The sequence below is a fragment of the Dendrobates tinctorius genome, unplaced genomic scaffold (genome assembly GCF_039654945.1).
Source record: "Dendrobates tinctorius isolate UK_male_01 unplaced genomic scaffold, ASM3965494v1 ptg000272l, whole genome shotgun sequence".
In the NCBI taxonomy this organism is placed as follows: domain Eukaryota; kingdom Metazoa; phylum Chordata; class Amphibia; order Anura; family Dendrobatidae; genus Dendrobates; species Dendrobates tinctorius.
In genome coordinates, this window is record NW_027361939.1 from 12,815,611 (window position 1) to 12,834,299 (window position 18,689).

An 18,689-nucleotide genomic window follows, 5' to 3' on the forward strand; every position below is an offset into this window, starting at 1 on the left:
GGAGCCTGCTGCCCCGTGTGAGGATCGAACTCACGACCTTCAGATTATGAGACTGACGCGCTACCTACTGCGCTAACGAGGCAAGATGCACGTGCCAATCTGCAGACGTTTCTTGTGCAAGCCCCCGAGCTGATTTTTTTCAATAGATACCTCAGTGTGTAGCTATCCATTCCCATATGGTCTAGCGGTTAGGATTCCTGGTTTTCACCCAGGCGGCCCGCGTTCGACTCCCGGTATGGGAACGCACCTTTTACTGTACTACTGCCAACAATCAAAGACAGAAATGTATTTTCCAGACAATAATATTTCAGGTAGATTTTGTACTTTGCAGTCAAAAATGCTGAACATCAGGGTATTTGTGGCTCTTACTGACATTTACCACAAGATTTCATTTTGTTTCATAGCTTAAACCATTCTCAACTACACCTTATTACTCCAAAGCGTCAAGGGACGCAACAATCCATGTGTTCTTTCTGTCACTAAGGCTCCTGTTTCCTTTCGAATCGGAAACGTTTCAGTGAGAAAGTTCTGAGTGGGTGACACAATATCCCAAGAAAAGGGGGGAGAATAGTTCCACGTGTGAGGAAAAAACCTCATGAACTTCAGATTACCAACTGACGTGCTAAGTACCATGCTCATGTGGCAACTTTTTTCTTTTGTGATGTAAAAGCTATTTAATCAAAGCAAAAACTTCTTTTTTTTTTTTTTTTTTTTTAATTTATCTTGCTGCTTAGTGTATAACTTGTCCCACGTGGAAAAGTGGATAGGACCTAGTATCCCTGGTCGACTGGTTTACTTCCTGCTATGGGAGTGACACTCCTTTGGAACTAGTACACACATTCAAAAGCTGCCCCATGCCTTGTACGTGGAAACAGTTTAGGAACTAAATTGGTTATGTTTTGGTACTGAATCGGAAAAATCTGTGGCCCTGTAGCCAAGATGGAGACAGAATCGATTGAGAAAACGAGGGACCAGTACCCCGTCTAACAATCGAACGTTCATCTTTCAGCTTATGAGACTGATTTGCTTACAACTGTGTTAACGAGGCAAGCTGCGCAAATAGAACTGCAGAAGTTGCTTGTGCCAAGTAGAAAACTTATTTTTTTTCAGATTGTCACTGATAAGACAGCACATCTTTTCCCATATGGTCTAGCGGTTAGGATTCCTGGTTCTCACCCAGGCGGGCCGGGTTCAACTCCCGGTATGGGAACGCACCTTTTACTGTACTACTGCCAACAATCAAAGACAGAAATGTATTTTCCAGACAATAATATTTCAGGTAGATTTATTACTTTGCAGTCAAAAATGCTGAACATCAGGGTATTTGTGGCTCTTACTGACCTTTAGCACAAGATTTCATTTTGTTTCATAGCTTAAACCATTCTCAACTACACCTTATTACTCCAAAGCGTCAAGGGACGCAACAATCCATGTGTTCTTTCTGTCACTAAGGCTCCTGTTTCCTTTCGAATCGGAAACGTTTCATTGAGAAAGTTCTGAGTGGGTGACACAATATCCCAAGAAAAGGGGGGAGAATAGTTCCACGTGTGAGGAAAAAACCTCATGAACTTCAGATTACCAACTGACGTGCTAAGTACCATGCTCATGTGGCAACTTTTTTCTTTTGTGATGTAAAAGCTATTTAATCAAAGCAAAAACTTCTTCTTTTTTTTTTTTTTTTTTAATTTATCTTGCTGCTTAGTGTATAACTTGTCCCACGTGGAAAAGTGGATAGGACCTAGTATCCCTGGCCGACTGGTTTACTTCCTGCTATGGGAGTGACACTCCTTTGGAACTAGTACACACATTCAAAAGCTGCCCCATGCCTTGTACGTGGAAACAGTTTAGGAACTAAATTGGTTATGTTTTGGTACTGAATCGGAAAAATCTGTGGCCCTGTAGCCAAGATGGAGACAGAATCGATTGAGAAAACGAGGGACCAGTACCCCGTCTAAGAATCGAACGTTCATCTTTCAGCTTATGAGACTGATTTGCTTACAACTGTGTTAACGAGGCAAGCTGCGCAAATAGAACTGCAGAAGTTGCTTGTGCCAAGTAGAAAACTTATTTTTTTTCAGATTGTCACTGATAAGACAGCACAACTTTTCCCATATGGTCTAGCGGTTAGGATTCCTGGTTCTCACCCAGGTGGCCCGGGTTCAACTCCCGGTATGGGAATGTACTTTTCTGTACTGCCACCAACATTCAAAGACAAAGGTGTTTTTCAGACAAAAGTATTTCAGGTAGAATTTGCGTTAAGCTGTCGAAAATTCTGAACGCCATCTTTTGGTCCGTTCGTTGTGATGAACTTTGGCACAAGATTTAATTTGGTTTCATAGCTCAAATCAATCTCAACTAGCCCCTTTTACAGCAAACGTGTCAAGAGAATCAACAACCCATGTGTCCTGTCTGTCATTTGGGTTCGCAAATTCTTACTTATCAGAAACATTTTAAATCTGAAAGGGAAAGTTCTAATTTGGTGACAGAATCTCTTCAGAAAAGAGGAGACCGCTTCCCCGTGTGAGGATCGAACTCACGAACTTCAGAATATGAGACTGACGCGCTCGCTACTGACGGGTGTTTTTCAGACAAAAGTATTTCAGGTAGATTTTGCGCTTAGCTGTCAAACAGCTCAAATCACTCTCATCTGCCTCTTTATACAGCAAACGGGTCAAGAGAAACAGCAACCCATGTGTCCCATCTGTCATTTGGGTTCACAAATCCTTACTTATCAGAAACGTGTTAGAACTGAAAGGGAAAGTTCTAAGTTTTTGACAAAATCTCTTCGGAAAAGAGGAGCCTGCTGCCCCGTGTGAGGATCGAACTCACGACCTTCAGATTATGAGACTGACGCGGGTGTTTTTCAGACAAAAGTATTTCAGGTAGATTTTGCGCTTAGCTGTCAATCATTCTGAACACCAGCTTTTGGTTACATTCATTGTGACGACCTTTGGCACAAGATTTAATTTTTTGTCATAGCTCAAATCACTCTCATCTGCCTCTTTATACAGCAAACGGGTCAAGAGAACCAGCATCCCATGTGTCATTTGGGTTCACAAATCCTTACTTATCAGAAACGTGTTAGAAATGAAGGGGAAAGTTCTAAGTTTTTGACAATATCTCTTCGGAAAAGAGGAGCCCGCTGCCCCGTGTGAGTATCGAACTCACGACCTTCAGATTATGAGACTGACGCGCTACCTACTGCGCTAAGATGCACGTGCCAATCTGCAGACGTTTCTTGTGCAAGCCCCCGAGCTGATTTTTTTCAATAGATACCTCAGTGTGTAGCTATCCATTCCCATATGGTCTAGCGGTTAGGATTCCTGGTTTTCACCCAGGCGGCCCGTGTTCGACTCCCGGTATGGGAACGCACCTTTTACTGTACTACTGCCAACAATCAAAGACAGAAATGTATTTTCCAGACAATAATATTTCAGGTAGATTTTGTACTTTGCAGTCAAAAATGCTGAACATCAGGGTATTTGTGGCTCTTACTGACCTTTAGCACAAGATTTCATTTTGTTTCATAGCTTAAACCATTCTCAACTACACCTTATTACTCCAAAGCGTCAAGGGACGCAACAATCCATGTGTTCTGTCTGTCACTAAGGCTCCTGTTTCCTTTCGAATCGGAAACGTTTCAGTGAGAAAGTTCTGAGTGGGTGACACAATATCCCAAGAAAAGGGGGGAGAATAGTTCCCCGTGTGAGGAAAAAACATCATGAACTTCAGATTACCAACTGACGTGCTAAGTACCATGCTCATGTGGCAACTTTTTTCTTTTGTGATGTAAAAGCTATTTAATCAAAGCAAAAACTTCTTTTTTTTTTTTTTTTTTAATTTATCTTGCTGCTTAGTGTATAACTTGTCCCACGTGGAAAAGTGGATAGGACCTAGTATCCCTGGTCGACTGGTTTACTTCCTGCTATGGGAGTGACACTCCTTTGGAACTAGTACACACATTCGAAAGCTGCCCCGTGCCTTGTACGTGGAAACAGTTTAGGAACTAAATTGGTTATGTTTTGGTACTGAATCGGAAAAATCTGTGGCCCTGTAGCCAAGATGGAGACAGAATCGATTGAGAAAACGAGGGACCAGTACCCCGTCTAAGAATCGAACGTTCATCTTTCAGCTTATGAGACTGATTTGCTTACAACTGTGTTAACGAGGCAAGCTGCGCAAATAGAACTGCAGAAGTTGCTTGTGCCAAGTAGAAAACTTATTTTTTTTCAGATTGTCACTGATAAGACAGCACAACTTTTCCCATATGGTCTAGCGGTTAGGATTCCTGGTTCTCACCCAGGTGGCCCGGGTTCAACTCCCGGTATGGGAATGTACTTTTCTGTACTGCCACCAACATTCAAAGACAAAGGTGTTTTTCAGACAAAAGTATTTCAGGTAGAATTTGCGTTAAGCTGTCGAAAATTCTGAACGCCATCTTTTGGTCCGTTCGTTGTGATGAACTTTGGCACAAGATTTAATTTGGTTTCATAGCTCAAATCAATCTCAACTAGCCCCTTTTACAGCAAACGTGTCAAGAGAATCAACAACCCATGTGTCCTGTCTGTCATTTGGGTTCGCAAATTCTTACTTATCAGAAACATTTTAAATCTGAAAGGGAAAGTTCTAATTTGGTGACAGAATCTCTTCAGAAAAGAGGAGACCGCTTCCCCGTGTGAGGATCGAACTCACGAACTTCAGAATATGAGACTGACGCGCTCGCTACTGACGGGTGTTTTTCAGACAAAAGTATTTCAGGTAGATTTTGCGCTTAGCTGTCAAACAGCTCAAATCACTCTCATCTGCCTCTTTATACAGCAAACGGGTCAAGAGAAACAGCAACCCATGTGTCCCATCTGTCATTTGGGTTCACAAATCCTTACTTATCAGAAACGTGTTAGAACTGAAAGGGAAAGTTCTAAGTTTTTGACAAAATCTCTTCGGAAAAGAGGAGCCTGCTGCCCCGTGTGAGGATCGAACTCACGACCTTCAGATTATGAGACTGACGCGGGTGTTTTTCAGACAAAAGTATTTCAGGTAGATTTTGCGCTTAGCTGTCAATCATTCTGAACACCAGCTTTTGGTTACATTCATTGTGACGACCTTTGGCACAAGATTTAATTTTTTGTCATAGCTCAAATCACTCTCATCTGCCTCTTTATACAGCAAACGGGTCAAGAGAACCAGCATCCCATGTGTCATTTGGGTTCACAAATCCTTACTTATCAGAAACGTGTTAGAAATGAAGGGGAAAGTTCTAAGTTTTTGACAATATCTCTTCGGAAAAGAGGAGCCCGCTGCCCCGTGTGAGTATCGAACTCACGACCTTCAGATTATGAGACTGACGCGCTACCTACTGCGCTAACGAGGAAAGATGCACGTGCCAATCTGCAGACGTTTCTTGTGCAAGCCCCCGAGCTGATTTTTTTCAATAGATACCTCAGTGTGTAGCTATCCATTCCCATATGGTCTAGCGGTTAGGATTCCTGGTTTTCACCCAGGCGGCCCGTGTTCGACTCCCGGTATGGGAACGCACCTTTTACTGTACTACTGCCAACAATCAAAGACAGAAATGTATTTTCCAGACAATAATATTTCAGGTAGATTTTGTACTTTGCAGTCAAAAATGCTGAACATCAGGGTATTTGTGGCTCTTACTGACCTTTAGCACAAGATTTCATTTTGTTTCATAGCTTAAACCATTCTCAACTACACCTTATTACTCCAAAGCGTCAAGGGACGCAACAATCCATGTGTTCTGTCTGTCACTAAGGCTCCTGTTTCCTTTCGAATCGGAAACGTTTCAGTGAGAAAGTTCTGAGTGGGTGACACAATATCCCAAGAAAAGGGAGGAGAATAGTTCCCCGTGTGAGGAAAAAACATCATGAACTTCAGATTACCAACTGACGTGCTAAGTACCATGCTCATGTGGCAACTTTTTTCTTTTGTGATGTAAAAGCTATTTAATCAAAGCAAAAACTTCTTTTTTTTTTTTTTTTAAATTTATCTTGCTGCTTAGTGTATAACTTGTCCCACGTGGAAAAGTGGATAGGACCTAGTATCCCTGGTCGACTGGTTTACTTCCTGCTATGGGAGTGACACTCCTTTGGAACTAGTACACACATTCAAAAGCTGCCCCATGCCTTGTACGTGGAAACAGTTTAGGAACTAAATTGGTTATGTTTTGGTACTGAATCGGAAAAATCTGTGGCCCTGTAGCCAAGATGGAGACAGAATCGATTGAGAAAACGAGGGACCAGTACCCCGTCTAACAATCGAACGTTCATCTTTCAGCTTATGAGACTGATTTGCTTACAACTGTGTTAACGAGGCAAGCTGCGCAAATAGAACTGCAGAAGTTGCTTGTGCCAAGTAGAAAACTTATTTTTTTTCAGATTGTCACTGATAAGACAGCACATCTTTTCCCATATGGTCTAGCGGTTAGGATTCCTGGTTCTCACCCAGGCGACCCGGGTTCAACTCCCGGTATGGGAATGTACTTTTCTGTACTGCCACCAACATTCAAAGACAAAGGTGTTTTTCAGACAAAAGTATTTCAGGTAGAATTTGCGTTAAGCTGTCGAAAATTCTGAACGCCATCTTTTGGTCCGTTCGTTGTGATGAACTTTGGCACAAGATTTAATTTGGTTTCATAGCTCAAATCAATCTCAACTATCCCCTTTTAGAGCAAACGTGTCAAGAGAATCAACAACCCATGTGTCCTGTCTGTCATTTGGGTTCGCAAATTCTTACTTATCAGAAACATTTTAAATCTGAAAGGGAAAGTTCTAATTTGGTGACAGAATCTCTTCAGAAAAGAGGAGACCGCTTCCCCGTGTGAGGATCGAACTCACGAACTTCAGAATATGAGACTGACGCGCTCGCTACTGACGGGTGTTTTTCAGACAAAAGTATTTCAGGTAGATTTTGCGCTTAGCTGTCAAACAGCTCAAATCACTCTCATCTGCCTCTTTATACAGCAAACGGGTCAAGAGAAACAGCAACCCATGTGTCCCATCTGTCATTTGGGTTCACAAATCCTTACTTATCAGAAACGTGTTAGAACTGAAAGGGAAAGTTCTAAGATTTTGACAAAATCTCTTCGGAAAAGAGGAGCCTGCTGCCCCGTGTGAGGATCGAACTCACGACCTTCAGATTATGAGACTGACGCGCTACCTACTGCGCTAACGAGGCAAGATGCACGTGCCAATCTGCAGACGTTTCTTGTGCAAGCCCCCGAGCTGATTTTTTTCAATAGATACCTCAGTGTGTAGCTATCCATTCCCATATGGTCTAGCGGTTAGGATTCCTGGTTTTCACCCAGGCGGCCCGCGTTCGACTCCCGGTATGGGAACGCACCTTTTACTGTACTACTGCCAACAATCAAAGACAGAAATGTATTTTCCAGACAATAATATTTCAGGTAGATTTTGTACTTTGCAGTCAAAAATGCTGAACATCAGGGTATTTGTGGCTCTTACTGACATTTACCACAAGATTTCATTTTGTTTCATAGCTTAAACCATTCTCAACTACACCTTATTACTCCAAAGCGTCAAGGGACGCAACAATCCATGTGTTCTTTCTGTCACTAAGGCTCCTGTTTCCTTTCGAATCGGAAACGTTTCAGTGAGAAAGTTCTGAGTGGGTGACACAATATCCCAAGAAAAGGGGGGAGAATAGTTCCACGTGTGAGGAAAAAACCTCATGAACTTCAGATTACCAACTGACGTGCTAAGTACCATGCTCATGTGGCAACTTTTTTCTTTTGTGATGTAAAAGCTATTTAATCAAAGCAAAAACTTCTTTTTTTTTTTTTTTTTTTTTAATTTATCTTGCTGCTTAGTGTATAACTTGTCCCACGTGGAAAAGTGGATAGGACCTAGTATCCCTGGTCGACTGGTTTACTTCCTGCTATGGGAGTGACACTCCTTTGGAACTAGTACACACATTCAAAAGCTGCCCCATGCCTTGTACGTGGAAACAGTTTAGGAACTAAATTGGTTATGTTTTGGTACTGAATCGGAAAAATCTGTGGCCCTGTAGCCAAGATGGAGACAGAATCGATTGAGAAAACGAGGGACCAGTACCCCGTCTAACAATCGAACGTTCATCTTTCAGCTTATGAGACTGATTTGCTTACAACTGTGTTAACGAGGCAAGCTGCGCAAATAGAACTGCAGAAGTTGCTTGTGCCAAGTAGAAAACTTATTTTTTTTCAGATTGTCACTGATAAGACAGCACATCTTTTCCCATATGGTCTAGCGGTTAGGATTCCTGGTTCTCACCCAGGCGGGCCGGGTTCAACTCCCGGTATGGGAACGCACCTTTTACTGTACTACTGCCAACAATCAAAGACAGAAATGTATTTTCCAGACAATAATATTTCAGGTAGATTTATTACTTTGCAGTCAAAAATGCTGAACATCAGGGTATTTGTGGCTCTTACTGACCTTTAGCACAAGATTTCATTTTGTTTCATAGCTTAAACCATTCTCAACTACACCTTATTACTCCAAAGCGTCAAGGGACGCAACAATCCATGTGTTCTTTCTGTCACTAAGGCTCCTGTTTCCTTTCGAATCGGAAACGTTTCATTGAGAAAGTTCTGAGTGGGTGACACAATATCCCAAGAAAAGGGGGGAGAATAGTTCCACGTGTGAGGAAAAAACCTCATGAACTTCAGATTACCAACTGACGTGCTAAGTACCATGCTCATGTGGCAACTTTTTTCTTTTGTGATGTAAAAGCTATTTAATCAAAGCAAAAACTTCTTTTTTTTTTTTTTTTTAATTTATCTTGCTGCTTAGTGTATAACTTGTCCCACGTGGAAAAGTGGATAGGACCTAGTATCCCTGGCCGACTGGTTTACTTCCTGCTATGGGAGTGACACTCCTTTGGAACTAGTACACACATTCAAAAGCTGCCCCATGCCTTGTACGTGGAAACAGTTTAGGAACTAAATTGGTTATGTTTTGGTACTGAATCGGAAAAATCTGTGGCCCTGTAGCCAAGATGGAGACAGAATCGATTGAGAAAACGAGGGACCAGTACCCCGTCTAAGAATCGAACGTTCATCTTTCAGCTTATGAGACTGATTTGCTTACAACTGTGTTAACGAGGCAAGCTGCGCAAATAGAACTGCAGAAGTTGCTTGTGCCAAGTAGAAAACTTATTTTTTTTCAGATTGTCACTGATAAGACAGCACAACTTTTCCCATATGGTCTAGCGGTTAGGATTCCTGGTTCTCACCCAGGTGGCCCGGGTTCAACTCCCGGTATGGGAATGTACTTTTCTGTACTGCCACCAACATTCAAAGACAAAGGTGTTTTTCAGACAAAAGTATTTCAGGTAGAATTTGCGTTAAGCTGTCGAAAATTCTGAACGCCATCTTTTGGTCCGTTCGTTGTGATGAACTTTGGCACAAGATTTAATTTGGTTTCATAGCTCAAATCAATCTCAACTAGCCCCTTTTACAGCAAACGTGTCAAGAGAATCAACAACCCATGTGTCCTGTCTGTCATTTGGGTTCGCAAATTCTTACTTATCAGAAACATTTTAAATCTGAAAGGGAAAGTTCTAATTTGGTGACAGAATCTCTTCAGAAAAGAGGAGACCGCTTCCCCGTGTGAGGATCGAACTCACGAACTTCAGAATATGAGACTGACGCGCTCGCTACTGACGGGTGTTTTTCAGACAAAAGTATTTCAGGTAGATTTTGCGCTTAGCTGTCAAACAGCTCAAATCACTCTCATCTGCCTCTTTATACAGCAAACGGGTCAAGAGAAACAGCAACCCATGTGTCCCATCTGTCATTTGGGTTCACAAATCCTTACTTATCAGAAACGTGTTAGAACTGAAAGGGAAAGTTCTAAGTTTTTGACAAAATCTCTTCGGAAAAGAGGAGCCTGCTGCCCCGTGTGAGGATCGAACTCACGACCTTCAGATTATGAGACTGACGCGGGTGTTTTTCAGACAAAAGTATTTCAGGTAGATTTTGCGCTTAGCTGTCAATCATTCTGAACACCAGCTTTTGGTTACATTCATTGTGACGACCTTTGGCACAAGATTTAATTTTTTGTCATAGCTCAAATCACTCTCATCTGCCTCTTTATACAGCAAACGGGTCAAGAGAACCAGCATCCCATGTGTCATTTGGGTTCACAAATCCTTACTTATCAGAAACGTGTTAGAAATGAAGGGGAAAGTTCTAAGTTTTTGACAATATCTCTTCGGAAAAGAGGAGCCCGCTGCCCCGTGTGAGTATCGAACTCACGACCTTCAGATTATGAGACTGACGCGCTACCTACTGCGCTAAGATGCACGTGCCAATCTGCAGACGTTTCTTGTGCAAGCCCCCGAGCTGATTTTTTTCAATAGATACCTCAGTGTGTAGCTATCCATTCCCATATGGTCTAGCGGTTAGGATTCCTGGTTTTCACCCAGGCGGCCCGTGTTCGACTCCCGGTATGGGAACGGACCTTTTACTGTACTACTGCCAACAATCAAAGACAGAAATGTATTTTCCAGACAATAATATTTCAGGTAGATTTTGTACTTTGCAGTCAAAAATGCTGAACATCAGGGTATTTGTGGCTCTTACTGACCTTTAGCACAAGATTTCATTTTGTTTCATAGCTTAAACCATTCTCAACTACACCTTATTACTCCAAAGCGTCAAGGGACGCAACAATCCATGTGTTCTGTCTGTCACTAAGGCTCCTGTTTCCTTTCGAATCGGAAACGTTTCAGTGAGAAAGTTCTGAGTGGGTGACACAATATCCCAAGAAAAGGGGGGAGAATAGTTCCCCGTGTGAGGAAAAAACATCATGAACTTCAGATTACCAACTGACGTGCTAAGTACCATGCTCATGTGGCAACTTTTTTCTTTTGTGATGTAAAAGCTATTTAATCAAAGCAAAAACTTCTTTTTTTTTTTTTTTTTTAATTTATCTTGCTGCTTAGTGTATAACTTGTCCCACGTGGAAAAGTGGATAGGACCTAGTATCCCTGGTCGACTGGTTTACTTCCTGCTATGGGAGTGACACTCCTTTGGAACTAGTACACACATTCGAAAGCTGCCCCGTGCCTTGTACGTGGAAACAGTTTAGGAACTAAATTGGTTATGTTTTGGTACTGAATCGGAAAAATCTGTGGCCCTGTAGCCAAGATGGAGACAGAATCGATTGAGAAAACGAGGGACCAGTACCCCGTCTAAGAATCGAACGTTCATCTTTCAGCTTATGAGACTGATTTGCTTACAACTGTGTTAACGAGGCAAGCTGCGCAAATAGAACTGCAGAAGTTGCTTGTGCCAAGTAGAAAACTTATTTTTTTTCAGATTGTCACTGATAAGACAGCACAACTTTTCCCATATGGTCTAGCGGTTAGGATTCCTGGTTCTCACCCAGGTGGCCCGGGTTCAACTCCCGGTATGGGAATGTACTTTTCTGTACTGCCACCAACATTCAAAGACAAAGGTGTTTTTCAGACAAAAGTATTTCAGGTAGAATTTGCGTTAAGCTGTCGAAAATTCTGAACGCCATCTTTTGGTCCGTTCGTTGTGATGAACTTTGGCACAAGATTTAATTTGGTTTCATAGCTCAAATCAATCTCAACTAGCCCCTTTTACAGCAAACGTGTCAAGAGAATCAACAACCCATGTGTCCTGTCTGTCATTTGGGTTCGCAAATTCTTACTTATCAGAAACATTTTAAATCTGAAAGGGAAAGTTCTAATTTGGTGACAGAATCTCTTCAGAAAAGAGGAGACCGCTTCCCCGTGTGAGGATCGAACTCACGAACTTCAGAATATGAGACTGACGCGCTCGCTACTGACGGGTGTTTTTCAGACAAAAGTATTTCAGGTAGATTTTGCGCTTAGCTGTCAAACAGCTCAAATCACTCTCATCTGCCTCTTTATACAGCAAACGGGTCAAGAGAAACAGCAACCCATGTGTCCCATCTGTCATTTGGGTTCACAAATCCTTACTTATCAGAAACGTGTTAGAACTGAAAGGGAAAGTTCTAAGTTTTTGACAAAATCTCTTCGGAAAAGAGGAGCCTGCTGCCCCGTGTGAGGATCGAACTCACGACCTTCAGATTATGAGACTGACGCGGGTGTTTTTCAGACAAAAGTATTTCAGGTAGATTTTGCGCTTAGCTGTCAATCATTCTGAACACCAGCTTTTGGTTACATTCATTGTGACGACCTTTGGCACAAGATTTAATTTTTTGTCATAGCTCAAATCACTCTCATCTGCCTCTTTATACAGCAAACGGGTCAAGAGAACCAGCATCCCATGTGTCATTTGGGTTCACAAATCCTTACTTATCAGAAACGTGTTAGAAATGAAGGGGAAAGTTCTAAGTTTTTGACAATATCTCTTCGGAAAAGAGGAGCCCGCTGCCCCGTGTGAGTATCGAACTCACGACCTTCAGATTATGAGACTGACGCGCTACCTACTGCGCTAACGAGGAAAGATGCACGTGCCAATCTGCAGACGTTTCTTGTGCAAGCCCCCGAGCTGATTTTTTTCAATAGATACCTCAGTGTGTAGCTATCCATTCCCATATGGTCTAGCGGTTAGGATTCCTGGTTTTCACCCAGGCGGCCCGTGTTCGACTCCCGGTATGGGAACGCACCTTTTACTGTACTACTGCCAACAATCAAAGACAGAAATGTATTTTCCAGACAATAATATTTCAGGTAGATTTTGTACTTTGCAGTCAAAAATGCTGAACATCAGGGTATTTGTGGCTCTTACTGACCTTTAGCACAAGATTTCATTTTGTTTCATAGCTTAAACCATTCTCAACTACACCTTATTACTCCAAAGCGTCAAGGGACGCAACAATCCATGTGTTCTGTCTGTCACTAAGGCTCCTGTTTCCTTTCGAATCGGAAACGTTTCAGTGAGAAAGTTCTGAGTGGGTGACACAATATCCCAAGAAAAGGGAGGAGAATAGTTCCCCGTGTGAGGAAAAAACATCATGAACTTCAGATTACCAACTGACGTGCTAAGTACCATGCTCATGTGGCAACTTTTTTCTTTTGTGATGTAAAAGCTATTTAATCAAAGCAAAAACTTCTTTTTTTTTTTTTTTTTAATTTATCTTGCTGCTTAGTGTATAACTTGTCCCACGTGGAAAAGTGGATAGGACCTAGTATCCCTGGTCGACTGGTTTACTTCCTGCTATGGGAGTGACACTCCTTTGGAACTAGTACACACATTCAAAAGCTGCCCCATGCCTTGTACGTGGAAACAGTTTAGGAACTAAATTGGTTATGTTTTGGTACTGAATCGGAAAAATCTGTGGCCCTGTAGCCAAGATGGAGACAGAATCGATTGAGAAAACGAGGGACCAGTACCCCGTCTAACAATCGAACGTTCATCTTTCAGCTTATGAGACTGATTTGCTTACAACTGTGTTAACGAGGCAAGCTGCGCAAATAGAACTGCAGAAGTTGCTTGTGCCAAGTAGAAAACTTATTTTTTTTCAGATTGTCACTGATAAGACAGCACATCTTTTCCCATATGGTCTAGCGGTTAGGATTCCTGGTTCTCACCCAGGCGGGCCGGGTTCAACTCCCGGTATGGGAACGCACCTTTTACTGTACTACTGCCAACAATCAAAGACAGAAATGTATTTTCCAGACAATAATATTTCAGGTAGATTTTGTACTTTGCAGTCAAAAATGCTGAACATCAGGGTATTTGTGGCTCTTACTGACCTTTAGCACAAGATTTCATTTTGTTTCATAGCTTAAACCATTCTCAACTACACCTTATTACTCCAAAGCGTCAAGGGACGCAACAATCCATGTGTTCTTTCTGTCACTAAGGCTCCTGTTTCCTTTCGAATCGGAAACGTTTCATTGAGAAAGTTCTGAGTGGGTGACACAATATCCCAAGAAAAGGGGGGAGAATAGTTCCACGTGTGAGGAAAAAACCTCATGAACTTCAGATTACCAACTGACGTGCTAAGTACCATGCTCATGTGGCAACTTTTTTCTTTTGTGATGTAAAAGCTATTTAATCAAAGCAAAAACTTCTTCTTTTTTTTTTTTTTTTTTAATTTATCTTGCTGCTTAGTGTATAACTTGTCCCACGTGGAAAAGTGGATAGGACCTAGTATCCCTGGCCGACTGGTTTACTTCCTGCTATGGGAGTGACACTCCTTTGGAACTAGTACACACATTCAAAAGCTGCCCCATGCCTTGTACGTGGAAACAGTTTAGGAACTAAATTGGTTATGTTTTGGTACTGAATCGGAAAAATCTGTGGCCCTGTAGCCAAGATGGAGACAGAATCGATTGAGAAAACGAGGGACCAGTACCCCGTCTAAGAATCGAACGTTCATCTTTCAGCTTATGAGACTGATTTGCTTACAACTGTGTTAACGAGGCAAGCTGCGCAAATAGAACTGCAGAAGTTGCTTGTGCCAAGTAGAAAACTTATTTTTTTTCAGATTGTCACTGATAAGACAGCACAACTTTTCCCATATGGTCTAGCGGTTAGGATTCCTGGTTCTCACCCAGGTGGCCCGGGTTCAACTCCCGGTATGGGAATGTACTTTTCTGTACTGCCACCAACATTCAAAGACAAAGGTGTTTTTCAGACAAAAGTATTTCAGGTAGAATTTGCGTTAAGCTGTCGAAAATTCTGAACGCCATCTTTTGGTCCGTTCGTTGTGATGAACTTTGGCACAAGATTTAATTTGGTTTCATAGCTCAAATCAATCTCAACTAGCCCCTTTTACAGCAAACGTGTCAAGAGAATCAACAACCCATGTGTCCTGTCTGTCATTTGGGTTCGCAAATTCTTACTTATCAGAAACATTTTAAATCTGAAAGGGAAAGTTCTAATTTGGTGACAGAATCTCTTCAGAAAAGAGGAGACCGCTTCCCCGTGTGAGGATCGAACTCACGAACTTCAGAATATGAGACTGACGCGCTCGCTACTGACGGGTGTTTTTCAGACAAAAGTATTTCAGGTAGATTTTGCGCTTAGCTGTCAAACAGCTCAAATCACTCTCATCTGCCTCTTTATACAGCAAACGGGTCAAGAGAAACAGCAACCCATGTGTCCCATCTGTCATTTGGGTTCACAAATCCTTACTTATCAGAAACGTGTTAGAACTGAAAGGGAAAGTTCTAAGTTTTTGACAAAATCTCTTCGGAAAAGAGGAGCCTGCTGCCCCGTGTGAGGATCGAACTCACGACCTTCAGATTATGAGACTGACGCGGGTGTTTTTCAGACAAAAGTATTTCAGGTAGATTTTGCGCTTAGCTGTCAATCATTCTGAACACCAGCTTTTGGTTACATTCATTGTGACGACCTTTGGCACAAGATTTAATTTTTTGTCATAGCTCAAATCACTCTCATCTGCCTCTTTATACAGCAAACGGGTCAAGAGAACCAGCATCCCATGTGTCATTTGGGTTCACAAATCCTTACTTATCAGAAACGTGTTAGAAATGAAGGGGAAAGTTCTAAGTTTTTGACAATATCTCTTCGGAAAAGAGGAGCCCGCTGCCCCGTGTGAGTATCGAACTCACGACCTTCAGATTATGAGACTGACGCGCTACCTACTGCGCTAAGATGCACGTGCCAATCTGCAGACGTTTCTTGTGCAAGCCCCCGAGCTGATTTTTTTCAATAGATACCTCAGTGTGTAGCTATCCATTCCCATATGGTCTAGCGGTTAGGATTCCTGGTTTTCACCCAGGCGGCCCGTGTTCGACTCCCGGTATGGGAACGCACCTTTTACTGTACTACTGCCAACAATCAAAGACAGAAATGTATTTTCCAGACAATAATATTTCAGGTAGATTTTGTACTTTGCAGTCAAAAATGCTGAACATCAGGGTATTTGTGGCTCTTACTGACCTTTAGCACAAGATTTCATTTTGTTTCATAGCTTAAACCATTCTCAACTACACCTTATTACTCCAAAGCGTCAAGGGACGCAACAATCCATGTGTTCTGTCTGTCACTAAGGCTCCTGTTTCCTTTCGAATCGGAAACGTTTCAGTGAGAAAGTTCTGAGTGGGTGACACAATATCCCAAGAAAAGGGGGGAGAATAGTTCCCCGTGTGAGGAAAAAACATCATGAACTTCAGATTACCAACTGACGTGCTAAGTACCATGCTCATGTGGCAACTTTTTTCTTTTGTGATGTAAAAGCTATTTAATCAAAGCAAAAACTTCTTTTTTTTTTTTTTTTTTAATTTATCTTGCTGCTTAGTGTATAACTTGTCCCACGTGGAAAAGTGGATAGGACCTAGTATCCCTGGTCGACTGGTTTACTTCCTGCTATGGGAGTGACACTCCTTTGGAACTAGTACACACATTCGAAAGCTGCCCCGTGCCTTGTACGTGGAAACAGTTTAGGAACTAAATTGGTTATGTTTTGGTACTGAATCGGAAAAATCTGTGGCCCTGTAGCCAAGATGGAGACAGAATCGATTGAGAAAACGAGGGACCAGTACCCCGTCTAAGAATCGAACGTTCATCTTTCAGCTTATGAGACTGATTTGCTTACAACTGTGTTAACGAGGCAAGCTGCGCAAATAGAACTGCAGAAGTTGCTTGTGCCAAGTAGAAAACTTATTTTTTTTCAGATTGTCACTGATAAGACAGCACAACTTTTCCCATATGGTCTAGCGGTTAGGATTCCTGGTTCTCACCCAGGTGGCCCGGGTTCAACTCCCGGTATGGGAATGTACTTTTCTGTACTGCCACCAACATTCAAAGACAAAGGTGTTTTTCAGACAAAAGTATTTCAGGTAGAATTTGCGTTAAGCTGTCGAAAATTCTGAACGCCATCTTTTGGTCCGTTCGTTGTGATGAACTTTGGCACAAGATTTAATTTGGTTTCATAGCTCAAATCAATCTCAACTAGCCCCTTTTACAGCAAACGTGTCAAGAGAATCAACAACCCATGTGTCCTGTCTGTCATTTGGGTTCGCAAATTCTTACTTATCAGAAACATTTTAAATCTGAAAGGGAAAGTTCTAATTTGGTGACAGAATCTCTTCAGAAAAGAGGAGACCGCTTCCCCGTGTGAGGATCGAACTCACGAACTTCAGAATATGAGACTGACGCGCTCGCTACTGACGGGTGTTTTTCAGACAAAAGTATTTCAGGTAGATTTTGCGCTTAGCTGTCAAACAGCTCAAATCACTCTCATCTGCCTCTTTATACAGCAAACGGGTCAAGAGAAACAGCAACCCATGTGTCCCATCTGTCATTTGGGTTCACAAATCCTTACTTATCAGAAACGTGTTAGAACTGAAAGGGAAAGTTCTAAGTTTTTGACAAAATCTCTTCGGAAAAGAGGAGCCTGCTGCCCCGTGTGAGGATCGAACTCACGACCTTCAGATTATGAGACTGACGCGGGTGTTTTTCAGACAAAAGTATTTCAGGTAGATTTTGCGCTTAGCTGTCAATCATTCTGAACACCAGCTTTTGGTTACATTCATTGTGACGACCTTTGGCACAAGATTTAATTTTTTGTCATAGCTCAAATCACTCTCATCTGCCTCTTTATACAGCAAACGGGTCAAGAGAACCAGCATCCCATGTGTCATTTGGGTTCACAAATCCTTACTTATCAGAAACGTGTTAGAAATGAAGGGGAAAGTTCTAAGTTTTTGACAATATCTCTTCGGAAAAGAGGAGCCCGCTGCCCCGTGTGAGTATCGAACTCACGACCTTCAGATTATGAGACTGACGCGCTACCTACTGCGCTAACGAGGAAAGATGCACGTGCCAATCTGCAGACGTTTCTTGTGCAAGCCCCCGAGCTGATTTTTTTCAATAGATACCTCAGTGTGTAGCTATCCATTCCCATATGGTCTAGCGGTTAGGATTCCTGGTTTTCACCCAGGCGGCCCGTGTTCGACTCCCGGTATGGGAACGCACCTTTTACTGTACTACTGCCAACAATCAAAGACAGAAATGTATTTTCCAGACAATAATATTTCAGGTAGATTTTGTACTTTGCAGTCAAAAATGCTGAACATCAGGGTATTTGTGGCTCTTACTGACCTTTAGCACAAGATTTCATTTTGTTTCATAGCTTAAACCATTCTCAACTACACCTTATTACTCCAAAGCGTCAAGGGACGCAACAATCCATGTGTTCTGTCTGTCACTAAGGCTCCTGTTTCCTTTCGAATCGGAAACGTTTCAGTGAGAAAGTTCTGAGTGGGTGACACAATATCCCAAGAAAAGGGAGGAGAATAGTTCCCCGTGTGAGGAAAAAACATCATGAACTTCAGATTACCAACTGACGTGCTAAGTACCATGCTCATGTGGCAACTTTTTTCTTTTGTGATGTAAAAGCTATTTAATCAAAGCAAAAACTTCTTTTTTTTTTTTTTTTAAATTTATCTTGCTGCTTAGTGTATAACTTGTCCCACGTGGAAAAGTGGATAGGACCTAGTATCCCTGGTCGACTGGTTTACTTCCTGCTATGGGAGTGACACTCCTTTGGAACTAGTACACACATTCAAAAGCTGCCCCATGCCTTGTACGTGGAAACAGTTTAGGAACTAAATTGGTTATGTTTTGGTACTGAATCGGAAAAATCTGTGGCCCTGTAGCCAAGATGGAGACAGAATCGATTGAGAAAACGAGGGACCAGTACCCCGTCTAACAATCGAACGTTCATCTTTCAGCT

General features: G+C 42.1%; 23 non-coding genes across 23 annotated transcripts; 18 read left to right on the forward strand and 5 right to left on the reverse strand.

Moving 5' to 3' along the window:
• Positions 1–9: 9 nt before the first annotated feature.
• TRNAM-CAU (transfer RNA methionine (anticodon CAU)) lies at positions 10–82 on the reverse strand. Its single transcript has one exon. It is a non-coding gene; the product is annotated as a tRNA-Met (tRNA).
• An 88-nt stretch (positions 83–170) lies between these two features.
• TRNAE-UUC (transfer RNA glutamic acid (anticodon UUC)) lies at positions 171–242 on the forward strand. Its single transcript has one exon. It is a non-coding gene; the product is annotated as a tRNA-Glu (tRNA).
• Positions 243–1,138: 896 nt separating this feature from the next.
• Positions 1,139–1,210, forward strand: TRNAE-CUC (transfer RNA glutamic acid (anticodon CUC)). Its single transcript has one exon. It is a non-coding gene; the product is annotated as a tRNA-Glu (tRNA).
• An 896-nt stretch (positions 1,211–2,106) lies between these two features.
• On the forward strand, positions 2,107–2,178 carry TRNAE-CUC (transfer RNA glutamic acid (anticodon CUC)). Its single transcript has one exon. It is a non-coding gene; the product is annotated as a tRNA-Glu (tRNA).
• A 1,118-nt stretch (positions 2,179–3,296) lies between these two features.
• TRNAE-UUC (transfer RNA glutamic acid (anticodon UUC)) lies at positions 3,297–3,368 on the forward strand. The gene has a single exon. It is a non-coding gene; the product is annotated as a tRNA-Glu (tRNA).
• Positions 3,369–4,261: 893 nt separating this feature from the next.
• On the forward strand, positions 4,262–4,333 carry TRNAE-CUC (transfer RNA glutamic acid (anticodon CUC)). Its single transcript has one exon. It is a non-coding gene; the product is annotated as a tRNA-Glu (tRNA).
• A 965-nt stretch (positions 4,334–5,298) lies between these two features.
• TRNAM-CAU (transfer RNA methionine (anticodon CAU)) lies at positions 5,299–5,371 on the reverse strand. The gene has a single exon. It is a non-coding gene; the product is annotated as a tRNA-Met (tRNA).
• An 88-nt stretch (positions 5,372–5,459) lies between these two features.
• Positions 5,460–5,531, forward strand: TRNAE-UUC (transfer RNA glutamic acid (anticodon UUC)). The gene has a single exon. It is a non-coding gene; the product is annotated as a tRNA-Glu (tRNA).
• Positions 5,532–6,423: 892 nt separating this feature from the next.
• Positions 6,424–6,495, forward strand: TRNAE-CUC (transfer RNA glutamic acid (anticodon CUC)). Its single transcript has one exon. It is a non-coding gene; the product is annotated as a tRNA-Glu (tRNA).
• A 626-nt stretch (positions 6,496–7,121) lies between these two features.
• On the reverse strand, positions 7,122–7,194 carry TRNAM-CAU (transfer RNA methionine (anticodon CAU)). Its single transcript has one exon. It is a non-coding gene; the product is annotated as a tRNA-Met (tRNA).
• Positions 7,195–7,282: 88 nt separating this feature from the next.
• TRNAE-UUC (transfer RNA glutamic acid (anticodon UUC)) lies at positions 7,283–7,354 on the forward strand. The gene has a single exon. It is a non-coding gene; the product is annotated as a tRNA-Glu (tRNA).
• An 896-nt stretch (positions 7,355–8,250) lies between these two features.
• TRNAE-CUC (transfer RNA glutamic acid (anticodon CUC)) lies at positions 8,251–8,322 on the forward strand. Its single transcript has one exon. It is a non-coding gene; the product is annotated as a tRNA-Glu (tRNA).
• Positions 8,323–9,214: 892 nt separating this feature from the next.
• On the forward strand, positions 9,215–9,286 carry TRNAE-CUC (transfer RNA glutamic acid (anticodon CUC)). Its single transcript has one exon. It is a non-coding gene; the product is annotated as a tRNA-Glu (tRNA).
• A 1,118-nt stretch (positions 9,287–10,404) lies between these two features.
• TRNAE-UUC (transfer RNA glutamic acid (anticodon UUC)) lies at positions 10,405–10,476 on the forward strand. Its single transcript has one exon. It is a non-coding gene; the product is annotated as a tRNA-Glu (tRNA).
• Positions 10,477–11,369: 893 nt separating this feature from the next.
• Positions 11,370–11,441, forward strand: TRNAE-CUC (transfer RNA glutamic acid (anticodon CUC)). Its single transcript has one exon. It is a non-coding gene; the product is annotated as a tRNA-Glu (tRNA).
• A 965-nt stretch (positions 11,442–12,406) lies between these two features.
• Positions 12,407–12,479, reverse strand: TRNAM-CAU (transfer RNA methionine (anticodon CAU)). Its single transcript has one exon. It is a non-coding gene; the product is annotated as a tRNA-Met (tRNA).
• An 88-nt stretch (positions 12,480–12,567) lies between these two features.
• Positions 12,568–12,639, forward strand: TRNAE-UUC (transfer RNA glutamic acid (anticodon UUC)). Its single transcript has one exon. It is a non-coding gene; the product is annotated as a tRNA-Glu (tRNA).
• An 892-nt stretch (positions 12,640–13,531) lies between these two features.
• On the forward strand, positions 13,532–13,603 carry TRNAE-CUC (transfer RNA glutamic acid (anticodon CUC)). The gene has a single exon. It is a non-coding gene; the product is annotated as a tRNA-Glu (tRNA).
• Positions 13,604–14,499: 896 nt separating this feature from the next.
• TRNAE-CUC (transfer RNA glutamic acid (anticodon CUC)) lies at positions 14,500–14,571 on the forward strand. Its single transcript has one exon. It is a non-coding gene; the product is annotated as a tRNA-Glu (tRNA).
• A 1,118-nt stretch (positions 14,572–15,689) lies between these two features.
• Positions 15,690–15,761, forward strand: TRNAE-UUC (transfer RNA glutamic acid (anticodon UUC)). The gene has a single exon. It is a non-coding gene; the product is annotated as a tRNA-Glu (tRNA).
• Positions 15,762–16,654: 893 nt separating this feature from the next.
• On the forward strand, positions 16,655–16,726 carry TRNAE-CUC (transfer RNA glutamic acid (anticodon CUC)). Its single transcript has one exon. It is a non-coding gene; the product is annotated as a tRNA-Glu (tRNA).
• A 965-nt stretch (positions 16,727–17,691) lies between these two features.
• On the reverse strand, positions 17,692–17,764 carry TRNAM-CAU (transfer RNA methionine (anticodon CAU)). The gene has a single exon. It is a non-coding gene; the product is annotated as a tRNA-Met (tRNA).
• Positions 17,765–17,852: 88 nt separating this feature from the next.
• TRNAE-UUC (transfer RNA glutamic acid (anticodon UUC)) lies at positions 17,853–17,924 on the forward strand. Its single transcript has one exon. It is a non-coding gene; the product is annotated as a tRNA-Glu (tRNA).
• The last annotated feature ends 765 nt before the right edge of the window (positions 17,925–18,689 follow it).